At 44.9% G+C, this 21,781-nt stretch overlaps 1 long non-coding RNA gene across 2 annotated transcripts; it reads right to left on the bottom strand.

Moving 5' to 3' along the window:
* Nucleotides 1-4,919: 4,919 nt before the first annotated feature.
* On the bottom strand, nucleotides 4,920-12,727 carry LOC125387523 (uncharacterized). Of its 2 annotated transcripts, XR_015738580.1 has the most exons (4): nucleotides 12,610-12,727; nucleotides 12,277-12,401; nucleotides 6,473-6,619; nucleotides 4,920-5,306 (listed from the first exon to the last, which is right to left on the bottom strand). It is a non-coding gene; the product is annotated as an uncharacterized LOC125387523 (long non-coding RNA). The 2 variants fall into 2 exon arrangements; XR_007227884.3 differs by lacking the exon at nucleotides 6,473-6,619.
* Between the last annotated feature and the right edge of the window lie 9,054 nt (nucleotides 12,728-21,781).

Raw genomic sequence — 21,781 nt, 5'->3', positions numbered from 1 at the left:
TAGACCTATCTTGGCCATCTGTGTTTGTTCATTGCAAAAGGTTAAAAGCCTCCTCAACTTGCTTAACAAAGAGGGCCATTCACTGGTTTAGGTCACTGAGCAGTTCAAAGGGTCATCAGCCCCAGGTAAGGCTGGATCCAACTGTCCCAATGTTAGTATCAAATAATTACTCTCTATTCTCCTTCAGGTATGCTTTGTCTTGTGTTGGCTTCCTAGTTAATCAAAGTCAGATAATCAAGTTTCAATTCCTCTCCTTGTTGAAAGGATGGAGAAGGCGCCCTAATCAGCCTGGCTCATATGTTCATGTTTGAGGTGAAGCCATAGGTAGTATTTTAAACTCTTACCGCTGCTGTAACAAAATACCTGAGACTGAGGAATTCATTGGAAAGGAACGATGTTCCTCATAGCTGTGGATGCTGAAAGGTCAAGAACAAGGTGAGAACAGTTTGAATGTGTGCCAAACCTAGACACTGTTTCCAAGATGGTGCCCTGTTGATGGGCACTTCGAAAGGGACGAATGCTCTTTTCTCACAGGCTAGAAGACAGAAGTGGGAAAAGGACCAGAAGTGGTGCCTCCAGTCTTCTCACAGGGCATTCCTCCATCTCTGAGAGCTGTGCCATACAACTTGCCCACTTCCCAAATGGCCCTTCTGTAGCTTTGGCTGCCTAGGAAGACTAAACTTCTTTCAATATGCACAAGAGACGCGTTTAAGCTACAGCGAGGAAAGAGAGGCAACCTCTGAGACTAAAGAAGCGATCTGTCTCCAGAATAAAAGGAAAAGTAGATCGGGTTAGCAAGCAATAAAACATATACTTCCAATCGGATGTGACAGAGACTCAATGCATGAATGAGGAGGCATGGGCAATCAGGGGAACGAGAAGTCATTCTACAGGGAGGACAAAAACTATCACGTAGAGTCTAACAGAGGCGGGAACCTGGAATCAGTTTCAAGTGCATTTGACAGCCAGGGTTGTAATAAAAGCTCTCACCCTTCTTATGTTAAGGCAGGGAAGGGTATTGTTAAGGCACAAAGAGCATTAAGCATAACATATTGGTAAATTTAAGTACATTATAATTAAATTCTGCTGATATAAAAATTACTTAAAGAAAATTAAGTCAGCTGTGCACTGAACTATGTGTGTGTGTGCAGCAAATAGTCAGCACATAAAATGTCAAAATACTTAAAATACTTGGAATTTAACTACAATGTGACCAAAAAAAAAAGGCCAAAGAAACAGCAGGTAAAAGAATACAAAAATGTGTCACAAGTAAAAAACACTCAAAATGAGAAAACTTTTAAAATGGTCAGTTTCATCGGTCATCAGGAAAATACAAACCAAGGTCTAGTTCAATTTGCTGATCATACGTAGCACATAAGCATATGTGTCTGTTATATGTAATTCAGGGGACAGCTTATTAAACGCCAAACAACCTCAAGCGTTGGCAAGGATGTGCAACAAAGAGAACACATGTGCACAGCTGGTAGGATGGGAGCTGGTGGAGCGACTGCAAATACCTGAATGGTGGTCCCCATTTCATCGTAGTAGGTATGGAAACGTAGCCTCCAAGGTGACGGCATTAGAAGAAAGGGCTTTAGGGACTTGTTGGGAAATGAGGGCAACTCTGCATAGATGGAGTTCATGTCTTTAATGAGATATGTCAGAAAGGTAAGCCCTTCCACCATGTGAGAATATAGGAAAAACAAACAAACAAACAAACAAAAAAGCTACCTATGAAGGTGTTCATTGCACTGCTCAACAATGGCCTTATGGCATGCGCTCAGCAGTCTAGCTCATACAACTCTAAGCTCTAGAGCCTAGTTTTCCATTCCATTCCCATAGGGACGGATGCATGTGTGCAAATGATATGTTATACATTTCAGATGTGCATAAGTTATAGAACAAATTTTGTTATATAGTTGTATATATTGTAAATATATATAGCAGACACTAAGGTAAGAAAGATAAATTTTCAGGTTTTGGAGTTTCCACCACACCAATGATGTTTAAACTCTAGGAAGAATTTCAAATGAAGACCAGGAGCCAAGACATGAGTCTTGTGGTCACCAGTATTTAGTGACTGTAATGATTTCAGCCACATAAGGCTGATGCTTCCGGGTTCTAGGGGCCATGCATGTGCAGACAAGCCCGCAGGCAGAAGTGCCTAATGGCCCCCGGGGATATTAAAGGGCCCCTGCATGACCCATGTGCAGCATGGATTACATCATCCATATATGACTTAGCTAAGCCCTTGTGCACATGCATGAGCCCCGTCATCTGCGTATGATGTAGCCATGTCAACCCCCTGTGTGCATGTACTAGGCAGCTTTTAAAACATGGATACACCATCTTCCTCTCTCTCTCTCTCTCCCTCTCTCTCTCTCTCTCTCTCTCTCTCTCTCTCTCTCTCTTTTTCTCTCTCTCTCTGCACACTGACTTCCCCAGGCCTGTACATGCCCCCTCTAATAAACTCCGAAGTGGATTTGTTGCGTCTTCCGTGTTTCCTTCTCACTCGCGCCAGGTGATTTCAGAGGCAACAGAAGAAAGAGAGACAATGGAGGATAATTGGCTAGGGAGGAAGAAGGAAGAAAAGGACAGCAACTTGGAAGCTAAGGAAGCAAAGTCCATAAAGGTAACCATGACAACAGCATCGCAGACGATGAGTTCAGAAGAATAACTGCTGGATTTGACAAGCCCAAGACCACTGGTGACTGTGAATAAAGACGGGTCTGTGGAATTGTCCCCACTACCCCCTTGATCCACGATTCTCTTCTGTGACCCGAGTGACATATCCGTCCTACTGTCCCTCATGAGCTGTCCCTCACACCACCATCATGGCCAACACAGGACTTGGCCATACCATTTTCCCACCTAGTTCTGTTGATGCTACACTTCTGATGACAAGATTCTTCTAAGTCAAGTCCCAGTTTTCTCCCATATTCCCCAGGATTCCTACCACTCCGGTTCATCTCTTGTTTCTCAAACCATGGGGCTATCAACTCCAAGTCCTGGGTCATTTTCTTCTTCTCCCCAATAAGCAACTTTTCTGAGGTTTCTGTTATGCACATTGCTGGTATCTTCTTAAACTGTACTGTTTCTCTTCAGGTTCTGCTCACTTGGCAGAGAGGGTTTAGGGTACCATCTAAGATACTGGAGAATCCCCTTCCAATACTATTTCTACCCCTGGTAAAGTTCGAGTGTATCCCTCAAGAATCATGTGCTGGGAATTTCATCCCAAATGTGTTGGAGGTAGTTCCAGCTGAGAAATGTGTAGGTTCCCAGGGCCCCAAATTCCTGCATGAACCGATACCATGATCTCACATGTGGGATTATTATCCAAACTCACTCCGTCTCTTTCAAGAGTGTGCTCTTCTCAGTACAAAGCCTCGCTCCAGCCCCTGGTGCCATGTTCTCAGGCTTTCCAGCCTCCAGAGTTTTCTTTACAAAGCTTCTTTACAAATTACTCTATCTCCTACTCATCGATCAATGCTGCTCTCGACCTTGGTCAGAGAAGTTTCTCTTGGCAGTGGGCAACAGTAAACATAGAGACTGAATCATAAAGTCAGAGCGTTCAGAATAAGTGGCCGTTGATTATCCAGTCTTAAATGATACATCTTTATCAACCCCCACAAAGCTTAGGGTAGGACTTAGAAGAGAGAGAGAGAGCAAAGAATGTAGGGGCTGAAGGTTAGGGAGAAGTGTTGTAAAATGTTTTCTGGACATGACATGGTCACTGTCATCTTGAGGTCACCGCAGTTATGGTTACCTGCACAAACCAACTCCATAAGTTCAGTCAGTGTTCCAGTGACCACTAACTGAACTCAGTAGGTTTAAAAAGGGGGGACATGAATAGGAAGATATGTTATAGGGTTTCCAGTGGGCATGAGAGGAAGAAGTTGGGGTAAATATGATCAAGATACACTGTATACATATATGAAATTGTCAAATAATGAATAAAAAATATTCTAAATAAATAGATGTATTACCTGGTTTCAGGTATTCTGTTATAGGAGGTAATCATCAAAATATTCAATGAATTAAGTAAAACCTGCTGCTGCTCTTGGCCGCAGACTCCCAGTCTCTGAAATCAAAAAGTTCTGCAGACAGGATTTTGAGGATCCTTCTATCTGGGATCTTCTGTTCCAAGGGACATTGATAAAGAGTTAAAGAATAGACTGGTCTACTGACAAACTTGCAGGAAGACAAGCCATTGTTCTTTTAGTTTGAAACTAACGAGGCCTTCAGGGGAAGGGAGTGGGCCTCTTAGATGGACCTGCACTGCTGGGTGGTTTCCATATCAAGGGAGGGTCCGGAATGTGATGGAGCAGGTCTCTCTCCAGCTGTCAGGTAAGCTTGGCTAGGATCCAAGACTGGCTAATAGCTCCACACTGCCTTCCAGCAAGGCCAGTTCTGAGTTTCAAATATTTCTCTGGGTCACCAAGACTCCAGGGACTAAAAAGAGGAGCTTATTTGGAACCCATGATAGACATTCCTCATTTTGAAATGCCTGGTGATGACCGGTTTTATTTTTATACCCACCATTTCCTTGCAAAGAAATTAAACAAATAAACAGATGCCACCCTCACTCCCTCATCTCTTTTTTTGGCTTGGGTCCTGCGACAATACAGCACGTTCTGCACCATCTGCTGGCTCTGCAAAGGTAATTAACAAATGCACACCATTCCCAGACGAGGCTGGTTTGTAAGGACAATCATGCCAGCAAAGCTGAGCGGCGCAGAGCGAGTCAGTGGCAGACCTGGTAGGCGGCTGCAGTTCCAACCTCCACTGAAACGCGTGGTAGAGACGCCTGCCCAACTGTAGCTCCTAAAAATGAATGGGAATGGATCCAACCAAGAAAACACCCCAGAGAGAAGTAAGGAGAATTACAAAATAACTAGGTTTTTTTTCCACGCTTATGGTAACTTTTTCATTTATTGTGCTTTATTTTTTTTAAAACAAGGAAAAGTAAAAATATCCTTCAGTGAAAAGTTCAAAGTAAATTGCTGGGAACACCGAATGTTGGGTCAGAGGTAGGTTCTCTGACCTTGAACTTGTCCTCCAGACGCTGCGAGCCTCATTCTCACACCTGTGACTTGGTAACAATGGGAACACCAAACCTTCAGGGTAAATGAAATCGAGAATTTGGGTCTGGAATTGGGTCCAGTGTCCGGAGAGTAGTAGCAGGCCGATCAAGAGTGTTCCTTGCTATTGTTAGCGTCTTCTCTATCAGGTGAGCAGCCCTGACAGATGGTCTAATCCGCTCTTAGCAGCAGGGAATTAATAAGCCTTCTAGCAAAAGCCACAGACTAAAAAGGACAGAAGCACCATGATTAAAATGAGAGAACTCGGGGTTTCACGTTAACAAAGAGAAATCAGCCACCACCCCACCCAGGCATGTTTTAGGCAGAAGACACAGTTATTGCCTCAATGTATTCAAAATATAGAAAGAGCACCAGAAGCTAGTAGTCTTTCCGTCTAATGGAAGGGTTGGACTGGAAGGTGTGTGTTGGAGTTTCAAGTGAACGAGGGCCAAAGACAGTTGCAATGCAGTTGAAGTAAAATTTACACAATTGGAGAATCTGATGCCCGACGTGCCTTATCTGGCACAATTCCAGTTAGGCAGAACCAACTATAAGGCAGTTTTCAGCATCCTTACAGAGGTCCTTAGGGGACACTGCGACAATTCTGATGATAGTGGTAGCTTGCTTCTTTGTTCTCTTAGGCTCTGACTGGCAGAACTCACAGAACTCAGCTGTTGGTGGCCCAGTAAGAATGTCCTGATAATGGTGTTTTGTGGAAGACCTGGGCTGCTCAGGGCACAGGCCAGGAGTGTGTGGTTTGGTTTCGTTCAATGGTGTATGGTTGTTCATGATGTGTGTGGCATGCAAGCGAAGGCCAGATATGAGCCTTCAGTCTTCAGGTGAGCTCCAGGCTGTTTTCTCGGCCCAGTCTCTCACTGAGACCTGGGGTTCCTCAATCAGGTGGTGAGGTCTTGAAAATGTGCATGACCTCTTCAAAAAAAAGGGGGGGGGAAGGCAAAAGAGAGAGATTGGAGAAATAGCTCAGCAGTTAAGCACACCCGCTGCTTTGCCAGGGACCTGACACTGGTCCCAGCAGCCACACTACCATAACTTCAGCTCTGGAGAGACCAGGTACCTCTTCAAAAGCACCTGCACCTGCCTGCGCATACCCTGCAACATACACACTTAAAATAAATTTTTTTTAAAATAATAAGTAAATGTCAGTGTGCAGAAGGATGTGTGAATCATTGCCTGATGAGCTACTAGCCAGAAGCCCACTAGCAGAAATAAAAGATACCACCTTGCCTGGTATATTTAGAGACCGTTTCTCCCATTTCTACAGACTTTAATATTGACATTCCCCTCGGTGACATGTGGGAATCTTGGGTACTGTGAACTATATGCATTCAATTCTTCCCCTAAAATTGAGCTCAGATGACCCCAGTACTAACCATATGGCTAAAACATTTCACCCTTTGACCCATCTCGTGTCAGCGGTACTTTGATGTCACAAGTCACCAAGTCCTCTTCCTGATAACGTAGCTACAGTTACAGGAGACGGTAGTACAGATAGGCTTCTAATGGCTCTGAGGAGCTTTCTGTAGGAGGAGCACAGATTCCAAGGCATGAGTAGGAATTTCCCTTGATCCGTGAGAGAACAGAACCTCAATTCAGAGACCCAAGGAAGACGTTATCTATGATCTTGTTTTTTCGGTTGGAAGGATAGGTAAGGCAGGGGAATCAGGGATGTGACTAAGAACATTTTCTCTGCTGGCCATGAAAAGAATGGCCATGGGTTAGGAAGTAACAAGTCAGATGCAGGAGCCCAGGATGCTGGCTGCTCACAAAGTCACCGTGACAAATGAGAGACCTTGGCATGGAGTCCGCCCTGGTGGACAGGTGTCTCTGGGAGGAGTGGGTACTGAGCTAACATTGAGGTTACTTATCAGAGGAGGGGCTTTGTGGTTGGAGGCTGCAGGGAGAATTCTGACTGTGCCACACCAGTGACGAGGTGGCCTTGGGTACATTTTCCTCCGACAGGATTGTTCTAAAGATCAATAAAAATAACAAGGGTAAGAGAAGCCAGCATTTGCATGTAGAAAGTGCTTCCGTAGAAGGATTCAGGGTAGGCATCCGAGTTGCCTGTAATCATCTTAGTTCATGTCTGGAATTGCTGTCTGGAAATGAGAAAGGCCAGGGTAAAACTGACTCCGCATACCCGGTGCCTACTTTACTATCCCACTCGTGTTTCCCCAATTAACCTTAATTACTATTTTTAATTTTGTTTACTTTGGGGTAGGGAGAGAAGGAAGAAGTTTATTGAGATGGCCAATAGGAAGGCCTGGGGAGTGATCACAGGCTGCTCACACACAGGTGCTGATTCCGTCTATCCAGTTCGTGCAAGTTTTCCTGAGCTGTCACCGCTTTGCGGAAGGAAACGGAAGTTCTGAGAGACCAGGGAACTGTGCAAGGCTCAGCTTCAGGAAAACCCTTTCAAACTTCAGGACAAAACCTCTTGGGATGGGAGCACCTAGCCCAATAGTAGTTGGTAGCCCAGAGCAGCAGTGTAGCGCAGGGCGCTCTCTCAGAGGCGTGTCCACCTTCTCAGTACTGTTCTTGTACTGAGATTTGCCACCCAGTACTACCCAGCGGCTGTTTTCACAGAACCCGGACACCAATATTTGAGCTGGGAATCCTATAAACACCATCAGTGGACAAAAGACAAAATATATTTCCAATGACCACAGACAACAGACAGGCTAGTGCCAATCCTTCTTGCTCATCTCTACTCCCCTCATAATGGAACCTTGTTGAGCCTTTAACTATCAGACTCAAGAAGAACCAGGACACAATCTGAACCTTTCCACACCCCTTCCATACTGACTCCAAAAGGAATATTCTAGTATTTGTGGGAGAAAGCCCTTATTCCTCAGCCTACACTGAATTTCCCAAGCCCATGTCCTTTTCTCTCTATCTCTGTAAGTCACCTTCCATATTCATCCTATGTCTGGTTGCACAGTTTAATGACCCTAAACCTTTTTGCTCCTGAGCCTTTGTCCGTGATAGACTGATAGATAGATCAAGTAAATTTGTGTTTGAAAGTAAGCTCTGTAGTGGGGCAGTGGTGCTCACGCCTTTAACCCCAACACTCGGGAGGCAGAGGTAGGCAGATCTCTATGAGCTTGAAGCCAGCCTGGTCTACAGAGCTAGTTCCAGAACAGTCTACACAGAGAAAGCCTGTCTCAAGGAACACAAAAAGAAAATTACAAACAATAAATAAATAAGCCCTGTGTTTTATTGGCAGCATGACCTTTGTCAGCTTTGTCTAAGTTCTGTGAGCCGTGATCTATTCAACTTGACATGCGCAATAGTAATTTCTTCCTTGCAGACTTCTGCTGAACGTTCAGTGAAAAAGCATATTCAATGAAAATTCACATTCAGTGGAAAAGCCCACCTCATGGTTGAACCTTTAGAGGTGGGTTGAACCTTATATTGAACCTTCCTTTCTAGTGGTAGGAAGTTAGATCATAGCTGCTATGCCCTCAAAGTGAAGGCAAACCCTGGCCCCCTTTTCCTTCCCCTCTTTGCTTCTTGACTGCCAAGAGTGAGAAGTTTCCCCTTCCGTGTGCTCCTACTATTGTGTTGCTCCAAAAGCAATGGAGCCAACAAATTGTGAACCAAAATCCCCAAAAATGTTGTCAAAAGAAACAACTCTTGCTTTTAAATTGATTATCTCAGATATTGCTCTATGGCAGTGGAAGGATCACACACAGAGTGTTTGGTTTTATCTTCTCCAAACTGCCAACGTCAGTCAGAGCCAGCTGCTTCCACGTCCCTCACCATTAGGCGTCACCTCCCTCTGTACTACTTCTGCCTCTTAGAAACAAGATAATTGCTGAGTCACTAAGCATTGTCTACAGGCCCAGCACAACACACATGGAAAATCTCATCTGATGTGTACCACAGACTTATGAAGGAACCTTGTTCTCTACATTGTGTATTCTTAGAGATGAAGGCTAGAAATGACCCCCACAGAGTCAATCACCTATGTGGGGAAGTGTGGGTTTTCAGCTTTGCTGATAGAAGATCTATATTGTGGTATGTGAAATGTCTCCTTTCTGACATGACATTTTTGTGAAATAGCATTGTGCTGGCTAATTTCTTTTGTTTGTTTCTTTGTTTTGTTTCCTTCATACAAGTTAAAGCAACTGGGAAAAGGAAACCTCAGTTGGGAGAATGCCTCCGTCAGACTGACCTTTAGGCAAGGCTGGGGGGAATTTATTAATTAATGACTGCCGAGGGATTGCCCTGGGAGAGGTATCACCCCTGGGCAAGGAGACCCGGGTTGTATAAGAAATCAGGCTGAGCAAGCCATGAAGAGCAAGCCATGAGGAACAAGCCAGTGAGTTACACTCCTCCATAGTCTCTGCTTTATTTCCTGTCTTCGGGTTCCTACCTTGAGTTCTTGACCTAGTTTTCCTTAATAAGGGGCTCTAAGGCAAAAGAAATAAACCCTTCCCCCTTAAGTTGCTTTTGGAGATTGTTTTATCACAGCAATAGAAAAGCCGACTAGGACTATCATAGACTGCCTTATACTACATATTCAACATGACGAGTACTCTAAGACCCTTATTACAGACCTGCATTGTGCACAGGCAAGGGTTTGTCCTATAGACTGTTGATAGAAAGGGATACGTGCAAAGAAGCCTGCTGAGAGTTCAAGCAAGCACAATTCACCTTCATGAGGACAGAAGTCAGAGACAACTTAGTGAAAGAAGCGGTCATGTGTATTCCTTTGCAAAATTTAACTTTTTTAAATCATGTCTTGTTGGGGGAAGATTGTTAGTTTGCTTCCAGCTGCTCAGCCCCAAAATAATCACTCAGAAACTACATTATTTAAATCACTGCTTGGCCAATCACTTAAGTGTATTGCTAGCTAGCTCTTATATTTTTGGTTAATCACCACATAGCTGTGGCTTACCGGCAAGGTTCTGGCATGTTTGTTCCTGGAGGAGGCTACGTGGCTTCTCACTGACTCTGTCCTACTCTCTCTCTCTCTCTCTCTCTCTCTCTATATATATATATATATATCTTCTAGCCTGGGTATATTCTGTTAAGCCATTGGCCAAAACCTGCTTCTTTATTAACCAATAAAAGCAGAACATATGCAGAAGGACTTCCCACAGCAGTGTTTTTCTTTTCAACTTCTCTTGGCCTTCTCTTTCTATCCTTTGTGAGGGAAAAGTGCTCAAGAAAGCCCAGTAAATAAATGGGCAGGAGGAGATGTTGAGCATAGCAGCATGAGGAAATTTGAAAGAGAAGTGGGGAGGGGGAGAAAGGAGAGGGAAAGGCAGAGAATATGAACTCAAGAGAAGTCTCAAACTGTGACTGATGAACCGAAAGGTCTCAACTTGGGTGATCAGCATCACAGCAGCAGGCTGAAGAGGAGGACAGGCAGGCGCGCGCAAGCTCTGCTGCAGCCCCTTCTGGGACTTGAACACAGAGAGGACGAGCAGGAGGATGAGAGAAAGGCTGAAAACAAAGAGAGGAAAACACCCAGCAGTCTTCCTGGGTCAGCTGTGCGTGGGAGGGCAGGTGCAGGATGGAAGAGGAAGACATCTCGTGCCACCTGGTCTTCTGGCAAGGATGTGACCTGCCAACCACTCTAGAATCAGACTTCCCAAGCCCAAGTGCCCTCCCAGACATATGAGCACCATTAGCAAGACAACCCATTCTGCTAGCCAGGACCCCTTGCTTTGCCTCTCTTCCCACCCTTTACGTCGTAGGGGCTCCGTATGTCCTTTATGTTCCTGCTCACTTACTATTCCTCACTATTTCTAGGGGCTTACAATCCTGAACCCAGCCACAATCTCCTGTGCCCCTGCACTTCATTTTAGTGGTGGCCTCAACTGAATGTGAAACATTCAATCCTGAACTACACACACAGCCTTTTCCTCTCACCCACGATGGCCTCACTATTCCCTTGATTCCTAGCAAGAATCAATTCTCAGAGAATTTTCCCCTGGTGTGTCTTGTTAGCCTCTCCTGGCACCAGAGGGCTTCAGGCCTGGGAGGGCAGAGGGCCTTCTCCGGGTGAGGTAGGTGTGCTCAGTGTCAACAACAACAACAACGCTCAGTTTCAATCCCAGATCAGGCGCTGATGTCAGGGGAATTGTCAAGAGTGCCAATTCTCCCAGCCCTAAGCTCTGTCCTCCCAGGAGTTTGGTTCAGATTTGAGGGTGCTGTACACACCACCTTACGCTAACCAGAACCGGAAGGATGACATCTGTGGCGTGTGGAAAAGGCCCAGCTAGGTTTTATTTGCTTGGGAACAACAGGGAAGGTGCTCAGCTCTAGAGGCTCCAGGCCCTTCCAGGCAAACAAGCCAATATAAAGCAGACAGGCTCTTCCAGTTAAAGAAGTAAAGGCTCTCCCGGGCTGCACCCTTCCCTGTAAGTTCTAAGGTTACCACCTCCCTAGTTCTCAGAATCTTGCTAGGAACAGGAGGCCCTTGTGCTGCTGTGATATGTGAGGAGGATCAAAGAGGCTGATGGCTCCTGTGAGGTCACCAGGAAAAAAGGTGTCAGGTCCCTCCCTATACTAAGCTACTGGGTTCACATCTCCGAGGCTGTTCCTTTGTGGTCTCATCCCCACCTACGAAAGATGCATGAACCCGGGCAGCAACTAATTGTGCAGTACCTGCTGCATAGGCCAAGGGCTGCCAAAAGCTTGCTTAAGGGAAAGTCTGCATGAGGTCCGTAGCCTGGACCAAGAAGACAGGTAACATTTGAGTAGGGAGGGAGTCGGGGCCTGGGCAGAGTATATTGCTACCAACTGTCTCACTAGGGCCACCTTTTAAGTCTCCACCTGCAATAGCCCATGCAAAATATGCTTGCAGGGGTACCTTACCAGCCAGAATGCAAGTAGCTGCTTTCTTTCCCAAAGTATTTTGCAGGGCTTGGTGCTGTGTGCCTTTAATCCCAGGACTTGGGACGCAAAGGCAGGTCTGTGTAAGTTTCAGGTCAGCCTCGTTTACACACCAAGTTTCAGGTCATCAGGGCTACATAGGAGATCCTGTCCCCACAAAAATTATTACATTTATTTATTACGGAGCAGGGCAAGCATGTGGAGGTCAGGATAACTTTCAGGAATCTTTTCTCTCTTCCTACTATGTCGAGGCCAGTATTGAACTCAGAGTCTCAGACTTGGCAGCAAGTGCCTTCAACCACTGAACCATCTCACTGGCCCCACCTACCTGTTTTCTACCTCCTTGGTTCAGCATGTAGCTGCATGCACTCAGCCTGTCCTTTTCTCCCATGTCCACTGAAGCAGGAAAATTCCACTCAAGTCCCTTCTCCTCCAGGAAGGCCTAATAGATTTCTGTAGACAGAAGTAACAATTTCATGTCTCCAGTAAAAGTGGCGTTATATTTTTGTGGGACACACACACACACACACACACGATATATTAAATGTGTTTGTAAATATGTAGAAATGGGTAAGAGATAGAAGAAATGATAGATACAAACACGCATGCATATGTTCATACATACATATATATATATAAATATATACCCATAAATACATACAATCTCCTTGAATTCTTAAAGCAACTCTACAGCATGACCTCCAAGCTTCCTGAACAAAAACTCAGGGTTCAGCTTCTAAAGACAGTCTGAGACTCAGATTCGGGTCTTCTGTCTCCTTCCTGTGAAAGTGTCTTGTGTTATAATGCCTGTGACATCTGACTCGTTTACCTAACCACTTCCCCTTCTATCAGGCCCCGACTCTGCAGAGGAAATCCAAGGCACATCTGTTGAATAGAATTGATTTGAAGAGGGCTGGCAATTAGAAGGCTTTCGAGACCGCTCTCTCAGGCGAGGGGACAAGGTGCTCTGGAATAAAAGATGAATTAGGTAAGCAGGAGCCAATTAGCAGAGGATGCTACAGCCTATGATAAGGAGTTTTAATTTGATAGGAGACAATTGGGAACCATTCATCCTGGAGCTGGAGAAAAGCAGTGACAAGCCCCTAACGACACTCAAGGGTCTTGGAAACCTTTAATTGCTGCCTCCAATCCTATTTCTGAGTAGAAGTGATATTGACAATAAGCTCGCATGGCCATATGCCCCAGGCTGTCATGACCACAGCAAGGTCACTAGAGCACTGTGTGCTTCCCTTGTACACACAGCTGGAGCGCTACAGAGGAGTAGGCCTCTTTCCCTGGTGTCCCTGAACCCAGGATGGGGCCTTCTGTGTCTTCTCCCCAATGCCTTCCATGGCTCCAGGAGTCTAAGGACAGGGCAAGCAGCCACCACTGCCACTTCTGGCCCATCTGCATCTCCTGCCTCTCAGCCCATTCCATTTGCTAACTAATCCTTGTCCCCCACAGCTTCCAGAATCTCAATTCTAGAGACAGGTGGCTTTAGCTGCTTCTCTTTCACAACTTCGATGGCAAGTGGGTCTGTCCGGGAGGAGAGGCAGCTGTCAAATTCTGCTGATAAAGAAATTATGGTTGTTCTGGTTGGGGGGGGGTTGGGTGGATTTTAAGCTCGGGGGTCCCTCTGTTTCTTTCATCTGCGACAAGAGATGATGCCGTCCTGTACCTGGGCCTGGCCTTGCATAGCCAATGAGAACCATCATTGGAGCTCCGACTGCTCAGGACAATAGGCCCTTTCTGGCCAGAGAATGCAGCTCAGTGTTGTATTGTTTGGGGCTGAAGGCATACAAACAATCCCATTTCCACCAGCCCCACAATGGTACTTGCTACTTAGATACTGGGGCTGAGAGAAGCCAAAATCTGGGATCCCCTACCCGAAATGTGAGAAAACAAAACAAAAGCAAAGCAAAGCAAACAAACAAAACAAAACAAAAAGCCAAGTCTGACAGAGAAAAGCCAGCTGAGGTGTGACTGGCCTGTGGGGGCTGGGCTCCGAAATGGCACCAGGTGCATTAATTACACTTGATTGCATGTTGGTTTATGGCTGCGGTCACTAGTGTGCTGCATTCAGGCCCTGCAGCAGCTGGTCTGAAAGATAGCCTTGGTATTTCGTTAAGCAAGATGAATATTGGCCAGATGGTGACTTCACGAGGACATGATTCACGTAGCAGTTTTCCTGCCCCAACACAGGTTTCTCTGAAGGAATCTCGAATGACACACCGAACAAAACCGAACAAGAAAACTCAAAAGGTCCCAAGAAGGCTCAGCCGTAAGTTGAAGATTAATGGTCTCCATGGTGTCGCTGACAGGAGCCCAAATGACGGCGGGAGACCTGGCTGCACACTGCAGATCTTGCCAGCCCATCTCCCTGCAATTCTTCATTGCAGAATGAACTGACATCACCCTCGGAGTCTCAGATTCCCTGGGGGGGGGGGGGGGTTGCTCTGAGTCCCGAAATGACATGCCACAGGAAACTGGGTCACTTCTTTTTTTAAATTAATTTTGTATCGTGCCAGTCTTTGTCAACACCTGCTTTCTCTGTAATTTGATTGTGATGATGAGCGAGGTAAGAAATATGCACTGGGCTTCCGCAGCTCAGTCTGCTTCTCATTGGTAGGAGGAGGGAAAAAAGGCTCTGGAAACTCTTAAGATGCTACACCAAGGAACCCCAGTTAAAAAAAACAAAACAAAACAAAAAAAAAAAAAACAGGGCACCAGCTGGGCAAGCAAATTGGCTCAGCTCTGGGATGTCTTAGGGAAGTTCTTGTTCCTTAGGCATCATAGGTGTCTGACCCACATGGAGTTAAAGGGGGAAAAAAAGGAAAAGAAAAAAGTGGGCGTTATGTACTTGAAAGTGGTATTTTCAATGAGGTAAGCCTTTCTGGAATTTGTGAAATGTCTGTGTCCTACACAGTGGAGTTCTAAACCACAAAATAAGGCAACAGAGACTGAAGGTCCTTTCTGCTACAAGACAGGGTCAGTCTGAGACAGTTGGGAAGCAAGTATAGCCTCTGTTAAGTACAACGTCTGGGCCCCACTCACCGCTCATACCGTCAAGCCAGCCCAGTCGAATGACATTGAATTGTGAGGCTGTTGTTGTTCGATTTGAAAAGATAAATAACAACAGCACCAGTGGAGGCTGTGACTTCCACCCAACTGTGTGTGTGACTCATTACCAAAACCAACCCTATCTGTCACTGCCACCTCCAGAGAACTAGCCCTGGTGCTGCCCTCTGTCCCCCTGGCCAACCACACAGGTTAAATAGGAAGAAGGAAGAACCAGCTCTAAGGCCTTCAGCGCTGAATGGCAGGGCACTTTGAAAACTGTGAACACAGAGCCAGCAAATTGCTTGGAGAAGGCAGCAGTGATTTCCATCAGTTTGCAGAGCTGGGAAGGCGAGGCACGGAGGCCCAGAATCCCAACCATGGGGCCATCCTTATAAAGACACCACCCAAGCCCTCCTAGGCGGCTGCCTCCCACTCAGGACTGCTGATGTGAGTCCATGGCAAAAAGCCCAGTGACAGCAGCCCCTCCTTCCCTGGCACGCTCTGGCAAGCCAGGTTTTGGCAAATGGCCCACCCTCTCTATAATGCAACCTCTATTGTTTTATCAGAAGCTTTTTTTGATCCTCCCCCCCGCCCCCCCCCCCCCACAAAAAAAAACCAAATAAAAAGACAGCACCGACTCTAACTTTCCTCTGTTCCAGAACTGGCTCCTCCTTTTGGAACTCAGTCACACCAGCCAGGGGAGGTTGGCAGGGTGACTCAGCAGTAAAAAGGAGGAAAAAAAAAACCCTCACTACTCAGAGACCCCGCCCACCCTCCTGCCAGCTGTGGCTGGCCAGAAAAGGAAGCTATGTGAGGCAAACAGAAAAGGGTACAGCTTAGGTCACCTGGGTGCACTGTGTCCTTTGTCTAAAGGGACTTCTGACAGGGACTGCCTATGTTGATGTTTCAGCTGGTAGACTAGGCTAAGCTGGACTAGAAGAGGCAGCAAAGCACACACACACACACACACAAACACATTCCACACTCACCCAGAACCCAGCTATGAGCATTGTCCCACATTCTGCAGCACACACACACACACACACACACACACACACACACACACACATACACACACACACCACACAGACCCCATATCTCAGACACTCCTTGTGTAGTGCTGTTCCTTCCACTTGGCACCCTTCTAGTTTTCGTGACAAACTATACGACAAAATCAACTTATCTTCTAAGCAGGTGGACACAGCAGCAGTTCTGACCCACTGTCTGTAGGTGAACCTCTGATTCTCTGATTATCTGCTCTGCTGCTCTGCAGAGTTCAGAGATAAGGCTAGCATCATAGAGTTCTTTAGCCTAGCTGCTCTCCTCTGACCCCTGACTCCTTCATTGTCTAGCATCCGTCTTCCCTACCTGTGACGCTACTACCTCCTTAGTGCTTGTCTATCACCCACATTCTGTCTTCCCAACCATCCCTATCTTGCATGTGATTCTCTAGTAGCAAATACTGCCCGAAGGACCACACTCCTCTTGCTTAGCTTCGCTGCATACTATACTTTCTTGATTGCCCAGAAATCAAGTATAGAAATACTATACTTTCTTGATTGATACCTCTCTTCTTCTGGTTCTTCATTGGCAACTGCCCCAACAGATCTTGCCACTTCCAGGAATCCATCCTTCCCACTCTTTAGTCAGTCGAAGCTTCTAGAATATCAGGTGTATATATATATGGTGGTTTTCGACAGCAAAGAACTTGCTAAGGCAGTTTGCATCTTCTTCATGGGCACCATTCCTGATATCTGGTCAGTGTTCAATGCATGCTGGTTTTATCACACAAATGCAGGATGACTCCATCAATATAATTAGAGTTCAGTGTCACATCTCGACAAGTAAATGGAGGGCATCTGTAGCTGCTGAAAGTATTTTGTTTTGTTTTAAATTCTCTGCCTTCCTAGAATAACATTCCCTGGCCCTGTGGATTGAAAAAAGAAATGTCATTTCTAATTGAAAATTCAATTGTAGAGTGAATACCCTCAGAACAGAGTTTATTCAAGTATGCTTACCAACACATCAGAGGTGGTGGCTACTTTATCAGTCTGGGTATCTGAGTAATAAATGGAACCCAGCCATGAACATACAACAGAACAGGAAATCAATTTTTGTTGTTTTGAAGACCCTCTATTTCTTCCCAGCATAACTTATCTAAAATAATCTTTGATAGATCTGCTGTTAATCACAAAAATTAGTATTTTAAGCATGAGCAAGAGTAGCCTATCAGGAAACTGAATGCATGTCCACACTGGTAATAATTACCAAAGTTTATTTTATTTTAATCTTACCTATTTATTTTTATTTTGATTGCACGTATATCTATGTACCATACAAGTGCCTTGGGTCAACAGAGGCCAGAAAGGATGTTGGATGCCATGGAACTGTAATTATAGACGGCTATGAACTGCCATATGGGTGCTAAGTATTGAAACTTGGTCCTCTAGAAGAGCAGCCAATGTTTCTAATTACTGAACCGTCTTCCCAGACTCAAGGACTACCAAGGTTTAAACACAGTTTAGAAGCATTCTTGTGTACACTCTGTATATTTTAATCAGTATATTTTGCATTAGATCATATTCGGTCCTTTTACTTCTTTTGTTCTTCACTACATTTCAGATCAGACACAGGAGAATTATTCTCCACTTCATTGATTATGGAGAAAACTCTAATCCAAAGAAGTTCTTACCTTTCCAAGGTCAAAGCAAGAACATGCATCAGGGCTCAGTAGTTGATTTTTCTCAATTCCAGCTTAGACCAAAGCTCCAGATACCCATTTTTTTTTACATCTTATTGACCTATGAAGTAAAATTGCAATTAATCTGTGGGGAAATTTCAAGTTATTTGTACAGGGCTTTAGTATGTTGTTTGAAACCCAACAATAAGTTATTTTGCTGTAATTTTTTTTACTATAATTGTTGTATTTCTAATAGAAAGCATCTGGGAATTCTTCAAATGGTTACTACAATGATGGGTTTCTGGTGGAAGACCAGAGACAGTGAGGAGTAACATGGGAGGGTGATGGCTTCTAATCTGACTTCTAGTTGTTCTTTGTCTAGAATTCTCATGCCTAGATCCCATTTCTTGGTGTCATAGGAATCTGTGCTCAACGCCATAATCCTAGAAGTACTGCCTAGAGCCCAAGGGTTTAAAAAATATATATCACCCTAATGCAGGTGACAGTGGAAGATGGGGGACCTTGGTAACAGTGATTGCTCCCCAGCAATCATTTCTTGGTTCCTTTTGGCACTGGGGTGTCTGTAGCCCTCTCGTGATTTCTTCTAATCATGGTGGCCTCTTCTCTCCACTTTCTTTTCCAGAATATAATTGTGCTGTCAGGACACTTGTTATTCTGCATCACTGATAGTCTGCCTGGGGACACAACCCAAGACACTTTGGCTGGCATCACAGCTCCACTTCTCTAGGATGGCAGTTTGAAATGACTTGTTCCACGAACACAATTTGTCAACATCATCTCTTGGGCACAAAGGAGTTTTTGTTACAATAATGATAATAACAGCAATAACAATAAATATAATAAGTCTCTTCTTAGCATCTTAGCCATATAAGTCACCCCATTTCCCCTTTCCTCTATCCGTGTCCATCCTCTGAATTCTAACTAGCTTTGGCAATAGCAAGATCGCTGGTTAACAATACAAGGTTTGGTATTTGGGGCAGCTCTGCTCTTAGGTTCAATTTACCTTGCCCTATATGACCATTTGAGTAGTGAGATAAGGTCTGAAACAGAGGCTCAGGATCAGAGAATGATATCAAAGGGGGAGTGGTTAGCTGACTTCCCTTATATTTGATATAGGACAACTCAAACTCCTGTCTGTCCTGCTTCATCAGGTAGGGCGTCCCCACTGGAATTGAAGCCCAAACCTATAGTGACTGAAATTTTCTATTTCTTCCTTCATATTATTCTTCACACTCGTTTCTGTCCTTTGGGTTGGTAAACTGTGTGGACCGGCCCAGAGTATTCTTTGCTGACCCCCATGGGTAACTCTTGGTAGCGTTAAATAGCTCTGTTTAATTTAAAGACTCTGTCCTTTTCAACATAATTAATGCCTTCAATTATAATCTGTAAAATGACTTAAATATGTTCATCTTTACTCCTTACTTAATTTGAGTGACTCAATTCTTCCGAAATTAATGGGTACATGAGACAGAGAATATCCAGTCCTCGATATTGCTCACTGTGCTATGCATTTGATAAGTTGTATCTTACTGAATTCAGTGGCATAGCTGTCAGAAGAGTCAAGCTGCTGCTTATGAGAAATTAAATGATCTTTCCAAAGTCACAAAGCAACGAGTGATGGGGTTTATAGACCCTGGAATCAACTTGCAGGCAGAGTCCTCTTCTCCCGTCCACTTAATACACTATCATCCCCACAGGCCAGAATCCAGTGTCTCCAGGCTTCTCTTTGTGAACTCCAGTACCCCCTGCTGGCCTGCTGGGCAAGCTTCTCATTTTGCCCTCATCCTCAATTCTTTTCAGTCTCTCAATCTATTCTCTGAGTCACCAAAGTTGTTATTTCTTCCACACCCTTTCCTTCCTTCCCACTACACTGTAACATCTGGTCCAGGAGTTCATAATGTCCTACCAAACCACAGTAATCATCTCTCCCCTGGTTCCCTGACTCAGTACTTTGTTTTATGCTTAGAACTTGATTACTCTTCCTTACTATGAGCATCATCTTTCTCACGCTGCCTCTCCAAGCACGCCTTTTCCGTCTCTTTTCTTGCCCTGCCAATATCAATGTTATCCTCTTGGTTTCTCTGCTAGAACTACAATCCCTGACAAATTGATAAAGAAGTCAGTTTTCTCACCTTTCCACAGATTCTTTCTTCTACAACTTTCCTCTCAGAGGCACCTCTGGAGTGAATGATCTTTATTTCCCATGTCTCCCGCACGCCTGGGGATGTTCTACTCTTTCTTCAAGAGCATAATAACCTCCCTGGGGCCTACCCCACAAACCTGCCCAGATTATTAGCCCTTTCTGAGCCCTGTAACACTGTCTAGACCACACATCTGGTTCTAAGCCAAGAATGCCTGAGTCATTATTCCTATGAAGATGTCTGTTCTCTGCTAACAGCTTAGAGACTCAAAGGGACTGAGCCTGTCTGTGACCAAGCATCTAAAACAATCCAGTCAGTTTTGAGAGAAGACCCTGCTTGTCGTAAGGTGATGGACACCTCAGTGTTAGCGTCACAAACAGAGTGGGCGGCAACCTCCTCGTCTCCCTTGTATGAATCTTTTTCTTTCTGAGCCTGCTGATTTAAAGGCTGGGTGGGTTTAAAATGAGTGGTTATCAGAATACCAGCCTTAGAATTCTGAAGGTTCTAGAAACCTTCTCGGCGGCATTCCAGGGCAGAGGAAAGGGAACAAAGCCTCCACGGGCACAATCTCTTCTCCTCTAAGGCCTGCTATGTTTTTCAGAAACACCTCTCCGATCTGGTCTACAAGTTTGTGCGGCTACTCACAGTTCCATTTCTGTGGATTGTTGTTCATGGCTTTGAAAATCACTGGAGTCGATTGATTCCAATGTGTCCTGGAGCTTTTCCAGGTTCTAATCTGCTGAAGGGGCTGAGGGGTCATGACGATTTCCATGTATTGAGTCTTTTTGCCTCGTACTGGGACACGGTGCTATCTGCAGCCCTCTGATGATTATCATGCTATAGGAAAATATATAATCTTATACTAGCGACACAGGATGAGAAAGTTGTGAAGGAACTCATGTGTGAGATAAGGTTATTATAACCTTGATACCACACTGCCCTTTTGAATTCTCTAAGGACAATAGTTAGAATCTGGGACATTCTTCATCCTTGTACCCTTTGCCTGCTTGGTAGAAAGATGACAATGAAAATGACTATGGTCTTTCTCATAACTGTTTGGTGGAGGAGGCTCAACCAGCTGGCTCACCTCTGAAATCCTGAACAAGGATATTATCTGAAATACCCCTGACTGATTGGCTGCTCTTATCATGTGACTGTACCTTTAGTAAGCGGGCAGAAAGCTGGGCTTTGTGGGGACTGCACTAGAGTTAGCAATCCCAGGTTTAGCCTCCCTGGAAACTGCTGAGCTCACCAACAGACCACGGTGTGACTGAGAACTCAGCACTGAAGTGAGCCCAAAAGAATCTTCCTCCTGTCAGCTCACATATTAATACACAAGACAAGTGTCTCTAGCCAGCGAATAGCCTATATAGAACCCATTCTTCACTCACACTGAAAAACACCAGATTGTGTGGTGTGTGTGTGTGTGTGTGTGTGTGTGTGTGTGTGTGTGTGTGAATCAGGTGCCAGTTTTCACCAGAGGAGATATCTCAGAATATATTCAGAGAATGGTTCCAAAATAAGCAAGATTAGTCACGGCCAGACCATTTGTTTTTGAACCTTAACCAGATACTAAATTGTACTACAAAAAATATCTGTAAATTCCTGGTATTCGGGACCGCCAAGATGTCTGAGAGAAGATGGCCCGGCCCTCCATGGAGCTCATCAAAATCACCCCCTCTGCTGACAAAGGCGCTCGGTACGCTGTGCCCTGATTAGGAACACGCTTAGGATTTAGCACAGTCTGTTCTGCGAGGCCAATTCTCCAGGAGCGGTGACATAATTGCACTCAGAAGTTGTGAGCTTGATTTTGAAACTCTCGATATTGTCATGGAAATCATCGTTGTATTTCACCGCAATCAATTTTTTTTTTTTAGACTAAAGCAGAGGAGTTGAGTAAGAGGGGGAAATTAGCCCTTTAATAAAGGAAG

Source organism: Myodes glareolus, chromosome 8 (assembly GCF_982192425.1).
Source record: "Myodes glareolus chromosome 8, mMyoGla1.1, whole genome shotgun sequence".
Classification (NCBI taxonomy): Eukaryota; Metazoa; Chordata; class Mammalia; order Rodentia; family Cricetidae; genus Myodes; species Myodes glareolus.
The sequence above is the reverse complement of the archived record's forward strand: the minus strand, read 5'-3'. Positions and strand labels throughout refer to the sequence as shown.